At 50.7% G+C, this 18,579-nt stretch overlaps 1 long non-coding RNA gene across 2 annotated transcripts; it reads left to right on the forward strand.

The window, feature by feature from the left end:
- The first annotated feature begins 9,476 nt into the window (after window positions 1-9,476).
- LOC120613485 (uncharacterized) lies at window positions 9,477-17,454 on the forward strand. Of its 2 annotated transcripts, none has more exons than XR_005655717.1 (3): window positions 9,477-10,400; window positions 10,831-10,922; window positions 16,125-17,454. It is a non-coding gene; the product is annotated as an uncharacterized LOC120613485 (long non-coding RNA). The 2 variants fall into 2 exon arrangements; XR_005655716.1 differs by lacking the exon at window positions 16,125-17,454 and adding an exon at window positions 11,636-11,993.
- Window positions 17,455-18,579: the final 1,125 nt, after the last annotated feature.

The following is an 18,579-nucleotide window of genomic DNA, read 5'->3' on the forward strand; positions in this document are numbered from 1 at the left end:
CCCAGCGAGGGCCAAAGAGAGTGGAGCCCCCCGTGGTCCTGAAGGCTGGGGACACTGTGACCCGGCTTCCGGGCTTCGGCTGCGGGTACCAGAACCGGGCCACCGCGGTGGAGTCTCACTTTGAATTTTTGAGACAGGGATGACAGCGCGGTTGTGGGATCGTTAGCGGTTTACTGAAGAGATGCCTTTTGTCAAATATGGGGGGCTCTCAAGGCCCATGCAGCTGCCCACCATCCAAGCCCCCGACCGGCTTCTCCCTGGCGGGATCTGTGTATCGGTGGCCTCTCTGCGGCCCTAACTCGCCAGGCTTTTGGCCGATGTTACAGTTACTGCTCTCAGCTAACCCAGCTTGGGGGCCCGCCTTGCCTTTGAAGATTGTTTTTGGGGAGTGGGAGAGGATGCCTATCACGGAGGCGGTGACGTCTGGCAAACGAGCCACATCCGATTCAATTAAACGTCTCGCTGAAAAGAGCTCGGAGCGAGGGTCCTGGGAGCACCGCTAAGTGAATGGGCTGGCTCGGCGGCTCGCGATGACAGTTTGAAAGATTAGCGTGGGCCGACGCCTGAAATATTACCGTTTAATGGGGGACATTGAGGCTGCATCCGGGATCCCTTTTTTTAAGCGATAGTTCTGGAGGAAGAAAATAATTCATCATTTCCTCTGCAGATCAAGGCGGTGATGATTTATCACAATTTCGGGTACGGGGGTTCCCAGGGCTGACTGATAGACCCGTGGGTCAGGTGTCATGAAAATGGAGGGAAGAGGATTCTCCCTATTTGGACAAAATCAGCGACTTCTTCACCCCCTACACCCACTCTGGGAATCCCGTAATAATTTCTCTTTGCTCTAAAACCGGCTTTAGCGTTGCAGTTGAGGGGAAACCGGGGCCAAAACGGATAAGTAGGTACGAAATCGGAATTGGGGCGACCCATGCTGGCTTCCGCATGGAAATGTCAAAGAGCAAGCTCTAGCTTTTCTTTGCAGTCCTCTGTTTCTGAGTGAGTAAAAGAAAAAAAAAATTTTTTTTTAAATTGTCTTTAAATAGAAGTTGCAGCGGTGGGGGTCGAAACTGGATTCTCCAGCTCTGCAGGGATGCGTCTTCCCTCCCAAGGGCGGCCGACCGGTCCTGGCCTCCTCTCTAAGGGCACTCTGGCCAAACCAGCAGGACAAACAAACAGCCTTCAGCCCAGAGAGAGGCCCAGAGAGACAAAAAGGAGGCGGAGAGGCGGGATCGAAAATCTATCCGTCTATTTCCTTGCCTTTTAAAGAGTTGGTGCTTTAAGATGAGCCAAATTCCAGGATGACTCGAGCGCGTTCTGCGCACATAAAATATTATTAATCGGAAAGCGATCGGCGCAGCCGGAGCCCAGCCCCTGGCTCCTGCAATCAGCAGGGCCGGCCGACAAAAGGTATATATGATTAATTGAAAGATAAGCTGGAACTATCACCGGGAATGTCATTAATGCGCCGGGGAGACGTCCATTGGAGACAGGCGGCGTTATCCGCGGCTTTATCTTCAACAACGCCTCGCTCTCGGCCCGCGCTGGGGAAACAGATGGGGGTTTTTGTCTGGGACGCTCGCCCCGTGTTTATATTTTGGGAAGAATCACAACTCGTGGGAGTCCGGGCGGGCCCCCTGATAAATGAACATTAGCACTTTTTCGGACTACTGTATCAACAAAGGGGCTGCGGCGCGGCAATAATTGGCGAGAAAGCAAACAGAGGCCCGAGAGCGCGCCTCTGCTCTTCGTCCGGCTGATGGATGAGCCGCGGCGGCCGCGGGCTCGGCTCCCGGCCCTCGCCCCGGCTCCCCGCCCGGCCGCGGGGCCCCTCCGCCGCCCCGGCTTCCTTCCGGGCCCGGCGCTGGGGGCGGGGGTGACTCTGGGCTCTGCCGCCCTCGCCCTGGGCTCCCGAAGGGTCGCGCGGCCTCCGCGGCCCCGGATTCTTCTTGCCCTGGGTCGCGCGGCTCGTTCAGGTGGCTCAGGCCGTCTAGAATCCTCCTCGAGCTGCCCTTTCTTGAGCGCCCACTGGGTGAGCCACATGCTGTCACCTTTCTCATCGCTGATTCGCGGATCTCGATCGCTCCGCAGAGGAGACAGAGGCTCAGAGAGGGGAAGTGACTCGCTCAAGGTCACACAGATGGGACTGACAGTGTCAGGACTGAAACGGAGGACTGACTACAGAGCTGTGAATGTTTTCTTTTATTGAATGTCGCTGGTCCTAGAGCCATACCAACTGGAGAGGAAGCAAGACCTCGACCCCCCGGTCCCCACCCCACCGTCCCAACGCTGCTAGACAAGAGGACCAGGCCTCTGGATTTGGGATGCTCTGTTCCCCAAAACCTCATAGAGGTGGTGGCGGGGTGTGGGGAGGACTTAAGATTCTTTTTCCTCCATCTTCATTCTTTCTTCTTCCATCTCCCCCCCTTTCCGCTTTCTTCCCCTTTCTTCTTTGAGATGTAGTAGATGTAATTAACAAATCATTCAACTCATTCATTTAAAGTACACGATTCAGTGATTTTTAGTGTATTCGCAGAATCGCTGGACCATCGTACGATTTTAGGAGATTTTCATCACCCCCAGCAGAGACCCTCACTCTCTCCTTCACCCCTCACCCCTGCATCTCTAGACATCCACGACTCAATCTACTTTCTGCCTCTACAGGTTTGCCTCTTCTGGACATTTCATACACGTGGAATCATATAATGTGTGGCCTTCCGTGACTGGCTTCTTTCACTTAGGGTGTTGTTTTCAAGATTTATCCATGGCGTAGCATGCATCATTGCACTGTTACTTTTTATGGCTGAATAATGTTCGGTTGTGTGGATAGACCATGTTTTGTTTCTACATTCAGCAGTCGATGGACATTTGGATCCTTCCTACCTTTTGGGTATTATGAATGACCCCCAGCCTGCTTTACCTAAAATCTGAAACTTTAGAGGCCTGGGGAGGACTCTTCTCTCCCCACCCCTATAATTAACCCTATCCTTCTCTGCAGGCTGGCTTCATGGCCATGCAACCTGCGCGTTGGCACAGGGCCCGAGCTTGGAAGGGTTCTGTGCTCTGCTGTTGCAGTCTTAAAATTCTTGGTCAGTTTTGAATAAGAAGCTCTACGTTTTCATTTTATACTGGACCCCACAAATTATATAGCTGGGCTGCTTTCTGGGCAATCTAATCAGAGCCCTAAAAACACCATCTTCATGGACCAAAGGCTCCCAATCTGTCTGGCTGTTCGCTTCCTTTGGCCTGGGGTCTAGCCCCTGCTAGCCAGCTTGGACAGGCGGGCAGGCCTCTGAGCTGCCTTCAGGGCTGTCCGTTGGAGGTTTCTCAGTCATAGGGCTCACATAAGGGGAGAGCAGAGGACAGGTCTGGCTGGGGGTTATTGGGTGTGTATATATATGAGTGGAGGCGGGGCGCAGTGAAGGAAAAGTCTAAAAGAGTGGCTGGAACTTCTACCCAGAGTCCAAGTGACTCCATAGCTAGTTATGATTGGCTGCTCAGCTTGATTTCTTGCATCCCTTCACCCACGCTGACCGGGTGCCCACCCTGCACCAGGTGCTGGGGTCGCACAGCCCAAGACACACAGACTCCAAAGGGGCAGAGTTGTACCAGAAAGAGTACTGGACTATGAGCCAGTGCTGGGTTCTGGTCTTGCCTCCCTCACCGATCGGCTGGCCTTGAGCCCATCCATTCTCCTCTCTGGCCACCAGCTTCACATTTGTCTCCTTGGTGGCGTGAGGTTCCTTCCCAGCTGTGCTATTCTGGGGAACTTCCTAGACTCACCTAGGCAGTGGGAGGGGTGGAGAGGTCACTGGTGGTTATCTAATCTACAAATGGGAGCTAAGGTCCCTGCCAATTGTGATATTATGATGCTATTTTGAGGAGTGTCATCCATACAACAATATACATTCAAAATAAAGTGAAATTAATAAAGTTAGGGAAAGGAAAATGAATTGTTCTTAGACCAAATATGTTTGGTTCCAGAGAGATTAAAAAGTTAAACCTAAGAAATAAAACCTAAAAGTACTATAGATGATTAAGATAATCTTGGAGTGTTTGTATATTTGGGAGGGTGGATGAGGAGAACTAAAGACCTAGAAATCATAAAAGATAAATTATATAAACCTGATGTATAAAAATAAATTTATGCACAGCAAAAAATACATAAGTAGATTCAAAGAGAAAAATGTACAAGTTAAATGCTAGAAATAATGACAAGAAAAAACTGATTTCCGTAATATGGAAAGAGTGTTTGTAAATCAATAAGAAAATGACCCAAGGGAAAAAAATAGAAAAATTAGCCAAGAGTAGCAGAACCTTGCTGGTAAAAGAAAGAAAGGAAGATAGACTGGCAAATTAAAACTCAAAGAGACAAATGTTTTCACTTATCAGATTGGCAAATATAAAAAAATTTGATGATTACTCTGCCTAGTCACTCTTTACGTGGTTGGTTGGAAGTATAAACTGGTAAATCTCTTTGGAGCAATTTGATTCTATCAAAGTTAAAAGTGCATAAGCCCTTTGGACAAGTATTTCCACTTCTAGGACTGTTGTATAGGTATATGAACTCTAGAAAAGTCTTTTCAATGAAGTTTTTAAAGGATCAAAACATTAAAAATAATATATTATTAAAAAATGCTCACCAGTAGAACAGAACACTAGTAACCATGAGAGAGAATTAGTTACATTTATATGTACTTGTACAGATACATTTGAGATACATTTAATCTGAAACCAAGTTGCAGAATTTGTATTTTAACATGAGCATATGTACATATATGGTTCTAAGGTTTTTTTGAAGGATGGACAAAAGGGTAATGAACGTTTCTGTGGAAGAGAACTGGGGGAGGGGGTCAGGAATAGAACATAACACTTTCCGCAGTGCATTGTTAAGGACAATTTTCATTTTGCTGGTGTTGTTGTTTACCATAGGCATATGTTGCCTTAAAGAGGTTTTTAAAAACCACAATCACGATTTCCCTAATGTAGTGAATTAAGTTATGTCTTAATAGGAGGGAAAGAGACTCTTGGGGCTGTGGAAATATCTCAGCCAGAATCCCCTGGGCTACAAATGCACGTCTGGGCCCCAGTCCTCATCTTAGAGTTTGGGAATCGAAGCCCTATACCTTGGGAAGGCAGCTTCCCCACATTTATAAATGCCGGTTTGCTAGGTCAAGGTGCTTGTGGGTCTAGTGGCTGTGAGTGGGACAGCAGATGAGGCCGCCCCCGCAGGCTTGGTAACCCCATCCAGGCCCAGCCCCCAGGCCAGCAGAGGAATTTGGCTGTTCCTAATTTTCCTGGCCCCCAGCCTCTGGTCCACTGTCCATCTGTCTCTTGAGAGTCGACCTCCCAAAAACCTCTCTGAAATAGCCCTGAATCTGAACCAGATCGGTAATCTGTCATAAACGAGGCTGGAGTGACCCTTCCCTATCTTCTGGGCCATAAATGGAGTTATTTCATACCTGGTTCTCCCAAACAGAGATGAGACCCTTGCAGCCCCTGCCCAGCCCCTGCCCTGCCCCTGGCGGGCTGCCCCCGGAGCTCTGGGTCTATGGGGGCAGCACCCCGCGGGCCTCTCAGGGCACCAGGGACCTGCCCGCCAGCTTAGACCTCTGGGCAGCCCTGCTTCCACCTGCAGGCCATCTTGAGCACCCCGGGTCTGGCCTTCTCCCCGCAGCGAAGCGGGCCACCGGCTCTTTGCTCCAAACGGGATAGCGTGCTGCTTTCCAGAGCCAGGGCTCAGCAGGCAGAAAACCTTCTCTCCTGTTCCTGTGGCCTTCTGTCACATGCTCCTGTGGCCCACCTGCCCTGTGCATCCTTGAGGAGGTGACAGCCACCCACATCATACGTAAGCACTGGAAATGTCCTGGGTCCTCATTTTTCGTTATCGTGTTAAACATTTGAGCAAAAACCAAATAAAACAAATCTGGTTGTTAGAGATCTCTCTCTCTTTCCAAGGTATTTTCTGGGCTTAGATAGCGCATGCTTTTTCTTATCCCTCCAACGGGGTGTCCGAGCATCTTCTGCTCCTGCTCTTTGTCGGGTTTTCTTAAAAATTGTTTTATCTTCACGTCGCTGAATATCCTTACCACGTATTTTGAATAAACCATACACTGTAAAAACAAAACAACGACAAAAAAGCCCAAAACAAACCCGAAAAAGAGAGATACAGGCTACAGTGTGCCACGCCTCTCCTTCAGCCACTTAGTTCCCTTCCTAAAAGGCAAAATTGTTACTGGGTTTATTTATTTTTAAAATCAACTTTATTGAGGCATAATATAACTAGAACAAAAGGGACATGGTGTAAGTGTGAAGTTGGATGAGTCTAGACACATGACAAGGCTCTGTAAGGACCACCAAAATCAAGATACAGAAAACAGATGTATTCCCCCAAAAGGTTTCCTTCCCCCTTTGCAGTTAATTCCCGCCCCTACCCCGGGTGGTCACTGACTTTTAAAAAATATATCCTTCTAGAGACATCTTCTGCAAATTTTAAGTATCATTATATATTGGATTATTATTTTTTTTCTGAGCAACTAAGTTTGCATTTTTGCCACTGCCAGTTTTGTCGTAAGGATCTTTGTGTCACTTTCTCATGTTTTGGGGGATATGTTTCTAAAATTGAGTTTGTCCTGCGTCAATAGATGTGACCCGCTTTAAAACTCGTGTTGCGGTGTGCCCGATCGGAGGAAGTCGCTTTCGAACTTCCTTTGTCATCTCGTGCTAATTTCGAGTTTTCTTCCCCGTGTTCCCCGCGACCCCGTGCGCCCCGCCCGCGGCTGCAAACCGCCTGGGCAGAAACAGCGCGGAGAGGCGGAGAGAACCCAGACGCTGGAACGGGTCCCTCACGATCCCATCCGGGAAGGTCAAAGCTGGAAAACCCAGGTGACGTTCGAGTCAGGTGGACAACGGCTCGGATATGGGGAAGAGGAACCTGGATTTTCCAGGGCCAGTCCACACCTGCCCGGCGGGGGTCCAGCTCCGGGAGCCGCCGCCTTGGAAGACCCTGGCATGGGCTGGCAGGTTTGGGAGAAGCCGAGCTGGATGAAACGCTGCCTGCTTTTGCCCAAAGCTCGGGGCGCTAGCGGGGCCTACAGCGGCGCTGCGGCCGCCCCGCTCCCCATCCCGCTCCCAGATGTGTGCGGCCTCCCCGCTGGGCCGGCACCCGGGCGGCGCCCCGGCCGTTCCATCCCGGGCCGCTGCGGCCTGGTCAGTGTTGAATTCAGGGTGGAAATGGCTGGTCATCGGGCGATTGAACCTTCCTGGGCCCGCCACCCTTCCTTCCTCCGCATCTTCCTTCCGCGTCTTCTCTTCCAACCTGCTCCGCCCGCGGGGCTGGGGGGCGGGGGGCGGGGGGAAGGCCCCAAACAAAACAAACAAACAAAACCTGCAGCGCAGTCTTCAGGGCCAGGCGGAGCACTTCGCGAAAGCCTAAGTGACAAACGCCGCACAGGAAACACCCCTGGATTCCGCGCGATTGAATTCAATCAGCATTTACTGAGCGCGTCCCCGGGGCGCGGCGCAGGGGACCCGGAGACTCACGAGCTGCGTGCGAGACCCCGGGGCAAATTCAGGGTCAGCAGCGCGATGTCACCGAGGGCGCATTCCGGGCTCCCGACAAATTGGCGAGACGCGGGAACTGAAAAGCGAAGCGAGCTCACTGTTGAGGGTTGTGCTGACACATCCCCACACTTTAAGTGGACATAGGGCCGTGGTGGGCAGTCGAGCCCTTAAATGGAACACAGCGGAGCGTTTACCCGTAGGTGTGTGTGCGTGTGTGCGCGTGTGTGTGTGTGGAATACGCTCACAGCCACCAGGAACCCGCTTTGGATGCGTTTCCTGGTGCGCTTTAAAGATAAGGGCTTTCTCCGTGTGTGTTTTGAGTGCACACGGCCAAAACTTTTCCGCAGGGTACAGGAGACCGCCGTGCGAAACGCCCTTGCCGGCCTCCAGAGTCGACCTTGGCACACGCGTTGGTGCGCTCTGCGCGTTAGTGTGTCTCTGCGTCCCTGCGCTCTAATCGGGCGTCGCCTGTGCAGACCGCGGCTGCGTGTGCAGGGCTGTGGCCTTGTATCTCCGGGCAGGGAACATCTTTTGTCTCTGGCGAAGAGCTTTCCTCCGGCAAAGATAAAGTAATCGATAGGGTCTTTTAAATAGCTCCGCGTTTCCTGTCGGGCGAGGAGTATCAGCGCGCGCACCAAATCTGCTCTGGTATGTCACCTTATCTCCCGTTCCCGCTGTTGTCCCCAAACGCCGCCTGTCAAGGGAGACGCCACCCGCATTAGGACCCAGACTGGGGACCTTCCGCTCAGGGTCACGCTAAGCGCCCTCGGCTAGGCCCCGCCGCCCCTCCGAGGGTCGGGTAGGGGAAGGGGGGCGGTATGGAGGGGCCGGAATGAGTAGGGGTAGCGGTAAGGGCAGAACTCCCAACCCGGCCAGGGGGAAACGAGCAAACAGGCCGAAGTGGTCCCGTTCGGTGAATACGGGGCTGGGGCGGGAGTGTTTCTTTTCTTTTTTCGTTTTATAACCATGAAAATTGTTGATCTGGGCAATTGGCTGGTTGAGAGCAGAGCTTTAAGGGAGTTTGGGGGCGCGTCTGCCAGGTTAGACCTGGCACTGCGGTGAGGGGAGGTTTTACCAACCTCCAGGAGAGGGGTTAGGGAGAGGAACGAGCACCCGAGCCTTGAAGGTCACGGGACCCCCGAATCTGGCCACCGTCCTAGACTGGCAGCATCACCTTTCCAGCCTGAAGTCGCAGTTGGAGCTGACTGCAGCCCGGACCAGGACAGGGTTCAGAGGAAAGGCACGACCCAAAGCAGATTTCCAACCTCTGCAAAGGTCCTGTGGCCGCCTGGGCTTACCCTTCCTGGGGTGAACTCTCGCTGAGACCCCGCAGGCCAGGCCCTGACCCGAAGTGTTTCTAAGACTGGCCACCAGCCGGAGGCCCTGGGCCTCCCTGACGACACAACACCATTAACCCTCATCTCTTCAGTTTTCTCTTTCTATATTCAAACCCGGTTGTATCTGGCCTTGCTTTTTTTTTTTTTTTTTTGAGAAAAATATTCCAAATAAAAGTAACAAAACCTTTCAATCCCCTCCCTCCTCTCACGCCATAAATACGCACAAAACCAACCACACAGGTCACAGGGCGGCACCTCCCTTTATTTCCAGCCTCACAGTGCCCCTCGGGGCTCCCTTCTCCTGGGAAGCTGGAGGGGGAGCGACTTCTTGGCTTCAGTGCAGACTCGCTTTCTTCCAACCTGCCCACAATCATCTGAGTTACTCCAACTGCTGACGGCTGAGAGGACCACCCACCAGAAACCCAGCTAGGGACGAGGCAGGCCTTGGGGAAACGGGTTCTCATTTATGGGGGTCCGTTTATCCAACACAGAGGGAATTCTGTGTTTTCTTCTCATTTTTTAAGGCTCTGGTCTAACCCTTCTTTCTCTACTATCTCAGCTTTAAATTTAAAAAATGCTGCATTTGATTATTATCAATAGCCCAAGTTTGATGGCGGTGGTGGTGGTGGGGGGGCGCTGTAGCCGTGTTTTCTTGTAGGGTGGGTCATGGATAGCATGTGCTAAGTTGAAAGTAGCAGAATGTGACCCGGACACCTCTCTGCCATCTTTGAATCAAGGGCTGAGTGTCCTCCACCTCCTGGTGGTCTTTCCCAGCTGCTGCGTCTCAGACCCATTCGCCGCTTGGAACGTGAGTGAAACATGAGTGTAATTTTGTACAATCTTCCCAGGAAGCGATTTGGGAATTCTCGTTTTAAGAGTCTTTGCAGATATATAAGGTGGAAACAGCTTATGAGAATTACCTTGACTGTTTTTAAATGCTCGCAATCCATTTATAATTTTCTTTCTTAAATGTATCACCTGTTTGCATCTTCAAGCTGTTTATCTGCCGCGATCTTAGATTTTTTTTTCTTACCGATTACAGTGAGCTCTTTATATTAACTAGTAACCCTTTGCCGTTTTACTTTATGCCTCAAATATATATATATATATATTTTGCCATTTCCCCGTTTGTCTTCCCAAAAACCTTCGTTTTTATTTTAAGGCACCTGATGATAATATAGGAAGAAGACACTCAAACTCCGGTGTGGTTTCATTTCCCAATCGGGGCTGGCTCTGGGCCAATGGCAGAGGGGCCCCAGCCCACCACTCAGCTGTTCTGAGGTCGTGGGGAGTCCCCAGGATAAAGGCAATTCCCGCTCTGGCCTCTTACGTAGAGAGGAACCCATAGGTAGTTGACATTAGAGATTGGCCACACCTGGAAGGCTGCCTGCCTTGGAATCTCCATCTCAGGCTCCAGGTGAAGATGGGATGGAGGTGGGAGCATCGCTGGCTACTTCCAAGGCAGAAACGAATTCGGAGCACCTAAGCCAACGGAAAGAGGTGAGTTAAGGAAGGTCGTGGGGTTTGGGCTGGGGGACTTGGGGAGCATCCGGAACAAGGGAGGGCACCAGAAATGACAGGCGGCGAGTCCTGTGGGCAGTGATTTGGGGCTCGGGCCCAGGAGTAGGGCTGTGTGGATCGTTGAACCTCCTGAACCTCGATGTCCTCACCTATAAAATGGGGACAATAGTCATCCTTCCTCAAAAGATTATTATGAGGAAATTAAACAGGACAGTGCTGTGAAACACACTGGCCGTTTCTTTGACGCTCCTCGCGCTGAGAAGCGCTGTCCACGTCCTTGGCCTTTGAAGCTGGAGGGTTTGCCACTGCTTCGACCCACCAACAACCAACTGAAGACTGTAGAAGTGGCATCGTGTGACTTCCATGGCAGGGTCAGAGAAGATCACGTAGATTCTTTCCTATTTGCCAGAACACTTGCTCTCGGAGCTGTCGTGTAAGAAATCGAACTACCCTGAGGCCACCATGCTGGGAGGAAGCTCCAGCCACATGAAGAGGCAACAGGTAGGTGCACTGGCTGACAGTTCCAGCTGAACCAGACTTTTAGTCGGTCCAGCTTAGGTGCCGGTCCTGGGAGTGTGGAAGCCTCCAGATGATTCCAGTGCCCAGCGGGTTCAGTTCTCACAGCTGAGGCCCCAGACATCACAGAGCAGAGACAAGCCATCCCTGCTGTGTCCTGTCCAAATTCCTGGCCCATTAAATCACAAATGGCTGTTTTTCATACCACTAAGTTTTGGGTCTCTTGTCTATTGTTATGCAGCAGTAATAACCAGAATGTTATTGAAGCAAATCATGGTGCTTTTAGCATACTGTTGGCTTGGCGGTAGGTGGTTAATAAACAGTGGCTCTTCCTGGGGTTCTTGGTGACAGAGTTGTCCCAGAGTGGAGAACAAAAGGCTCTTAAGGGAAGAGAAGCAGACAAGGCTGCTCTAAGAAAGATGATCCAAGATGATCTCAGGCCTCCCAGCTAGACTGGGTCTTTATTTTGGCTCCAGTACGAGCTCCCCTCCCCCACCTCCAGAGTTCCCAACTGCAAATAGCCAGAGACCGAGGTGGTTTGAAGGCCTCAGCATTTTCTCTTTTTGCAACGCCCCCCTTCCCCTTTCAAAAAAATTCTCGGGTGGTGTCGGCAAGGGTCGTAGGCTGGAGCAGAACTTGGGGATTGTAGGAGTGGGGAGCAGAGGACATGCGAGAAACCATTTTGTTGCTTGAACTAGAAAACTACAATAATACAGAAACCAGAAGAACGTTCGCGCTGGATGAAAACAACCCCTCGCCTCTGTGTGCTGCTCTGCCGCGTCTTTCCTGCCTTCGCAGCATGGCCTGGTCTTCGGGCACTTGAGAGTAGAGAATCCATTCGAGGCCCACTTCTCGTAGGTTGTGAGTGCTCGACAAATGCTTGCAGCTTGATAAAAGGGACACACACCAAGTAGTGACTTCATAGTAAGTCCATGTGCTCGCATAGTGCCTCCTGCACCGGGTGGGGACCTCTTTGTGGCTGCTGCGACTCAGGCTTTTAGTGGTCCTCATTCAAGTTCACCTGCTTGTCTCTCCCTCCCTCCCCAGGCGTTCAGGGCAGACAGGCCACTAAGGGAGGTGACATCGGGGAGCTCAGACCTGCAGAAGGGAAAGCCTCGGGTACAGCAAACACTGTAGGGTTTTACGTGGTAACGGAGCAGTCCTTGTACTTCTCTCTGGAGATGGGGTCGGGGCTGGCAGCATCCTTAGGGGTCTGTGGAGAATGGGCCTGGAACTGTGTGCCCAATCGCAGGTTTCCGTGATGAGCGGGCACCAGGAGATTTTCCACAACTGCTGAGACATCTCGGCAGATCCTTACCGCAGGCCGCACTGCTCTGGCTTCGTCCACGCTCTCACCTCTCTTGCCCCTCACCTTGACCTTCTGCCTTGGGGAGGCTGCCCGGACAAGGGTCTGCCTGCCTCCCCGCTCTTCATCCTGCTTTGCAGACTTTGCTGCTGGTGGCTTTACCTAGAGAAGTGGAAGAGAGGGAGGGAGGTTGAGAAGAGAGAGGTTGAGAGAGGAAAGATGGGGGGATATACCTCTGTGTGTGTGTGTGGGGGGACAGACAGAGAGAGAGGAGACTAAACGAGAGAAAAGAGAATGAGAAAGAAGAAAGATTTAGAGAGACAGATGGAGATGGGAAGGAGGGAAGGAGACTTTTCAAGGCAAAAGAGAATGTCTATCTGGGGGAACACAGGGGGTCTGGAGGCTGCTGTGGGTGTGGGAGGTGGAGAACTGCTTGGTCCCTGTCACCCACACAGAGACTGACAGCGGCCAGGTGTCAGGGAAGAATGTGGGCATCAGATTATTAAAGGACATTTAGCTTTAATGAAAATGTTCATCTGCTCGTTTAATTGATGTGAGAAGCCTTTCTTTTAATCAGCTAAACGTGGCTGAGTGGGGTGAATTATTTTGTGTCAGAGAGAACTCTTCCCTCCGTGTGAAGTCGGGAGGGAACACCCCCAGGGGGCCAGGCGATAATGTCTCTCAGCAGCTTTGTGAGCCCTGGCCAACTTCTCTGTCTTCCTGGAAGTTGACTGTGACCCCTGCACGCACTACCTGGCTCACGCCGAGCATGGAGGGGGAGCTTGGGAAGGTAAACTCTTTTCTCTCTCCTTCCCCCTAACCCTCCCACCTCCTGTCCTTTTTCATAAAATGGGGATGATCTCACCTGTCAACTTCACTGCTTGTCCACATGTTCCAGCTTCTTGCATACGAACACGTTTAGACGTGGAGGCAGTAACTGTCCACTATTGAGAATACATCTTTGAGGAAATGCCACCCCCCTTTTTAAAATACTGAATTGCACCTTTGGTTTATTTGAAAAGAAGGAGAAAATCATGTGAACAACAACAAAACGAATAGATACAAGATCTCACCTTGAGGGAAAACTTTCCCACTGGATGTGCAGTGTTACCTTTTGGGTGATGGACGTAGAAAGAAACGTCGCCGTCACCGTTGATGTTCCCACAGTGGGAACAGGGGCGGGGGGCAGAGCGCTGATGCTCCCGCCTCGTTCACTCTGGTTCAGAGAGCTAGAAGCAGGGCTAACTCAGCGTGGACAGGGCAGTATTTACCAAAGCGTGAACCGTTTTTTAGTTGTGGTGTCTCCAAGCATCATCATAGTGCCGTGAGGAAGAGTCACGGGGAGCGCTGGGTGTTTGGGTTTTCCGTCTTTCCCCAGTTTTCACCAGCTTGATTCTAGGTGGCCTCAGATTCTAGCTGGGAATCCGGTGGTAGAAAGTTGGGGAGAGGAGAATGCCATCCCTCTGTGTCTTAGCCGGGCATCAGAATCACCTGGAGTTCTTGTTCATTGCAGCGTCTTGGGCCTCACCTCAGAAATTCTTCTTCTGAAAACAAAAACACTAATTCGAAAAGACGTATGCACCGTTATGTTCATTGCAACGTTACTCACAATAGCCAAGATTTGGAAGCGACTTTAGTGATAGATGACTGGACAGAGAAGATATGTTACACATATACGCAATGAAATATTTATTACTCAGCAATAAAATAGAATGAAATCTTGCCATTCATGACAACATGCACGGGCCTTGCGAGTATTATGCTAAGCGAAGTAAGTTAGAGAAAGGCAAATACCGTACGATCTTCCATTTATGTGGAACCTAGAAAAACCAAATGAATGAATAAACAAAATAGATACAGATGGTTGCCAAAAGGGATTGGGTGGAGGATGGGTGAAAAAAAATAAAGTTAAGCAAAAAAAAAAAAACCAAAAATCAAACTTTATGGAGTATTGAAATTTAAAAGAAATTTTCTTTTATAGGGCTCAGGAATCTGAATTTTAAAACAGGAATCCCAGGCTATTTTGATGGCTTTGACTTTCTAGTCGGACCCTATACGAAACTTTAGTGTGAGTATTTAAGAACACTGTCCCGTTCCACCGGGGTGACAGACAGATGGGGACCAAGCAAGGCGGCCCTCGGGAAGCTTGCTTTTGGTTGCTGGGCGAGCTCATACAGCCCGAGGGCCAGCCTCTGCAAGGGTGGCGACCAAACCTAAACAACACTACTACCCCTCTTTGTGGATTTCATCTTAATACCGTGTTTCCTCAGAGCTCATTCATAAACAGTTAGTTTCACATTTCATGTTATGGCTCCTTCGTTTTTAAAATTTCAGGCTTTTATCGTTTTATGAAAATTACATAAGTCATGAATATGTGCTCATGGGAAAAAATTTCAAATTTCGTACGAATCACTCCATTTCCCTAATCTTACTGCCTTCCCCAGAGATATAACTCTTACACTCTGGGATGTGCGCTCTGGCCCTGAACCTTTCGAGCCAGCCCTTGACAAGTACCTAGTTAGAATTGAAATTGCCATGAGCATAATTTTGAGAATTTAATTAAAAAAATGTTAAATATCTCTTTAATAATATTTTTGATTGACTTACATAATATTTTGGATACATCGCGTTACATGAGCTAAATTTTGCTTTGTAAAAACATGGATACTAGGAACTGTTAAATTATGTGGCTCGTATCATGTTTCTATCAGACAGTGTTGTTCTATGCACTTTTGTATGTGCATTTCTCTATGCGTCCTACGTATATGTACACGTATGTGTACAATTACGAAGAAAAGCTGACTGGGACCGTTCATATTGCACTGACCAACGGCTGGCTTTTTTCTCTTACCGATCTGCCTTGTGGATCTTTCCGTGTCGGTGTGTTTAGGTCTCGTTTTTGCTTTCGCTGCCCTTCTTTTGGCTTTTTTAAAAAATTGAAATACATATGATCTCTTTGGCCTTTTAAAACCCCCATGTCTCTCGGCGTACAAGGCTAGCTGGGGTCTTCCAGGTTCTTAATGAAAAGCAGAGGTGGTGACCGGGCCGAAAGGTGGAGTGACTGCATAGCGTCCAAACAAGGACTTTTGAGAGTGAAAGGCCGTGACAGTAGTAATGATTCCGGGACAACACGAGGTACAGACTGGGACTGTCCTGTGCCAAGCACGACGTGACACCAGAGCCATAGGAGAAGTTCTAGGGTGCGTCTTAATAGTGGATACTTTTCGAGATGAGGGTCAGAAGCCAGTCTGAACCCTTGTCTCCAACGAATGCTAGACTCTGCTCTCCAGTTCCATCCCTGCCTTCTTTCGGAAAATCGGAGGGCATTGGGGCCGTCTTCTGAGGCTCGGGGGCTTGAGGAATGGGGCAAAATCTCTGAGAAAGACTCGCCGAAGCGGGGTGGCCATTTGCCGGGGGCCCTGCCTCACGGGCGCACGGTTGATGGTGGGCAAGCCGGCAGAGGGTCTGCAGAGGCTGATTTCATTCTTGACCACTCATTGCTAAGTCAGGGACCATCCGAGCTGTCGTGACCTTTAGGTGAAACACCCCGGATCTAGTTACCAGTTCCTCCAGGAAGCCTCTACTCATCCTGCCCCGCTTTCTGTGACTAATTTCTGAAATTGCTGGAACCAGGAGGCATTGGATGAGGTTTCCCGCTCTGGGAGGGCCGTGGGTGCCAGACTGGGGTGGCTGTATGTGTGTGTGTGTGTGTGTGTGTGTGTGTGAGACGGTGGGGGAGGGGGCGGGGAGGGTCCCCGTGCAGTCACATGCCATCCCTTAAGAGCAGAAGCGGAGGCGTCCGGATTGGGTGGCGGCAGCTGGTGGGGCGTTGGGATAATCTTGCTGATGACTGGGTAGATACGAACCTCTTGTGTTAGTAGATTCCAGAAAGTGACGTGCTCCTTGATGAAAAGGCCATGCTCGTCGTCTTGTGGGATCTGCCCGGCCCGGCCTTGACAGTTCTCAGCTGCTCCATAAATCTCCATCAGTTCCATCTGGCCAAAAAGATGTCATCACCATTTTCTCATAGTGACGAAGAGTAAAAGGTCGATAATGAAACAGCTCTGCCACCCCCATTCAGACGAGAAAAGGAAGACTTCGGGTTCTCAGCGGGAGGGAAAGCGAGTGCTCTGTTGGGCTGTTTATGCTGCAGTGATGATTTGCATTCGCACATTAGAGATTATTGCAGGGAGGGCGATGATGGTTCGGCTGTTATTGGACACTCTGGGCACCCAGGAACTTAACGCACAGACCCTTGGAATCCGCAAGTCACAAGGAACATCAGCAGTCAGTCGGTCAGTTGTTTCCACACGTGTGTTTTAAAGCAATGGGACCCTTACTGCAAGCGATCTTTTTATGCAGAATCCCAGTTCATACATTAGAGGGACCGAATGTACTGTTGTCTTCTTCCTGTCCTCGCGGTGGCTTCTGTTTGGAAACCATTGTGTTTAAATACCCTAGTTGGTCCCTAAATGCCCAGCGTGTGCCCCAGCAGTTGCTTGTTAATGTCCTGCCTCTTGCTGTCATAATTCCAGTGACAGGGTCTCGCTACCTTGGAAAGCAGCCCTCACTGTGCTAAGATGGGGCCAAAGGTCAGAAGGACTTACGTGAAGTCAGCCAAGTCCCCTCTCTGCCCTGCTCCCAAGTCCATGGCCCCAGGAGGCTGCAGGAGCCCCTGTTATACCCACCTCCTTCAGGCCACTGAGCCATTTTTGTGCTAAGCAGGGCCTTTTGTTGGACTGTGTGGTCCATCAGGGATCCAGTAAAGTTCGTCAGGACTCGGACCGTAAGGGGCCGGTGTCCTTGCATGTCCTCGAGGAGCCAGCTGACCCTGGGTGGGAGGGTTCCTGGAGGGGACGGCGGGGAGGCTGTGAGTCCCAGCCTCTGTTCTTGCATTGCTCCTCCTGCCCAGGGGTCCCTGGTGCAGAGGACGGGTCTGAATGCTCTCAGCTGGCGGTCACAGGTCGCACACTGCCTCAGTTAATTTCCAGAATAAACGAAACCAAAACCAAGAACATAGAGTCATCAGAGGGGACTCAAGGGACTCAAAGGTGGCTTGGGAACTTGATTGTGTCCTGCCTCTGGATTTGCCCCAGGGCTGAGAGCACGGTGGAGCCTTCTGCATAGGTTTAGAGGGCGGTCGCCTGTAGCGGCTTAGTGCTGCCCCCACTTCTTGATGGAAGACATCAATTTAAGTTCTGGGCTGAGAATAAAAATCCTAAATGAACTGTGCTAGGTTTTTTCTTTTTTTTTTTTTTATAGCTTAAAAACTCCATTTATTTTATCGAATATTAACATTCTTTTTTTCTCTGCTAGTATTTTTCGTAGCCAAAACAAAACCAAAACAGGCTTCCGGTTCCTCCGGTCCAGCTCCCAAGAGGGCCGACTGCCTTCCTGGCTGGCATGGGTTTTCCCCGCACTCCCCACGCCAGCTGGGGCCTGCAGGCTCTGCTGGGTGGTGGCTGCCACTCAGGTTCCCGCCCCGTTGATGACCGCTGACACTCACCCTTCTGTTGAGAGTGGAAGGACAGTCCTCACTAACTTCCATGACCAAAGACAGAGTTTTGTCCTCAGGTGGGTGTCTGATGAGAGATGTGCAGGGTCGGGGAGAAATGTTTGGTTTCTACCGACATACTAGCCGGTGTCCTGGGCAGGTAGCCGTATCTGACCTGGTTGCTTTCTTTAGGCCAGTGGGTCTTAGACTTCAGTGAGCATAGACTCATGTGCAGGGCTTGTTAACACACAGAGTGCTGGTCACCATCCTGTGCTCCCGATTCAGTTGGGCTGGACGGGACTTGGGGATTTGCATTTCGAACGAGTTCTGAGGTGATGCTCACGCTGCAGATCTGGGGACCACACTCTGAGAACCACCGGCTTAGAGCTGTCCCCTGACTATGGCACTCCAGATGAAACATATCAAATCTTACTTCTGGTAGGAGATCATTTAAAAGTCAGAGTTTCCTCCCAGCCCAGTGCACGTAACCCTTCGAAGGTGACTGCTGATCCTCCCAGCCCAGGTAGAGTCTGTTCCTCCACTGCCTAAAATCGGGGAGACCTTGTCACTTGCTTTGGCCAATAGAATGTGACAGAGGAAACTTTGATTTGAGTTCCAGAGCCCAGATCTCAAGAGGCCTTGCCATATCCACCTTTATTCTTTTGGGGACTCTGCCCTGAGGCCATGATGGAAGGAGGTGGGTCTAGCCTACTGAGTGAGCATCAAGAGGCCGGAGGAGAACCGAGGTCCCAGCCAACTGCCAGCACCAAGGCCAGACGCATGAGCGAGGGCGTCTTGAATTTTCTAGCTCAGTTGACTTCTCTGGCTGGGGTTTCTCAGCC

This window comes from Pteropus medius, unplaced genomic scaffold, assembly GCF_902729225.1.
Source record: "Pteropus medius unplaced genomic scaffold, Ma_sr-lr_union100, whole genome shotgun sequence".
NCBI classification, from domain to species: domain Eukaryota; kingdom Metazoa; phylum Chordata; class Mammalia; order Chiroptera; family Pteropodidae; genus Pteropus; species Pteropus medius.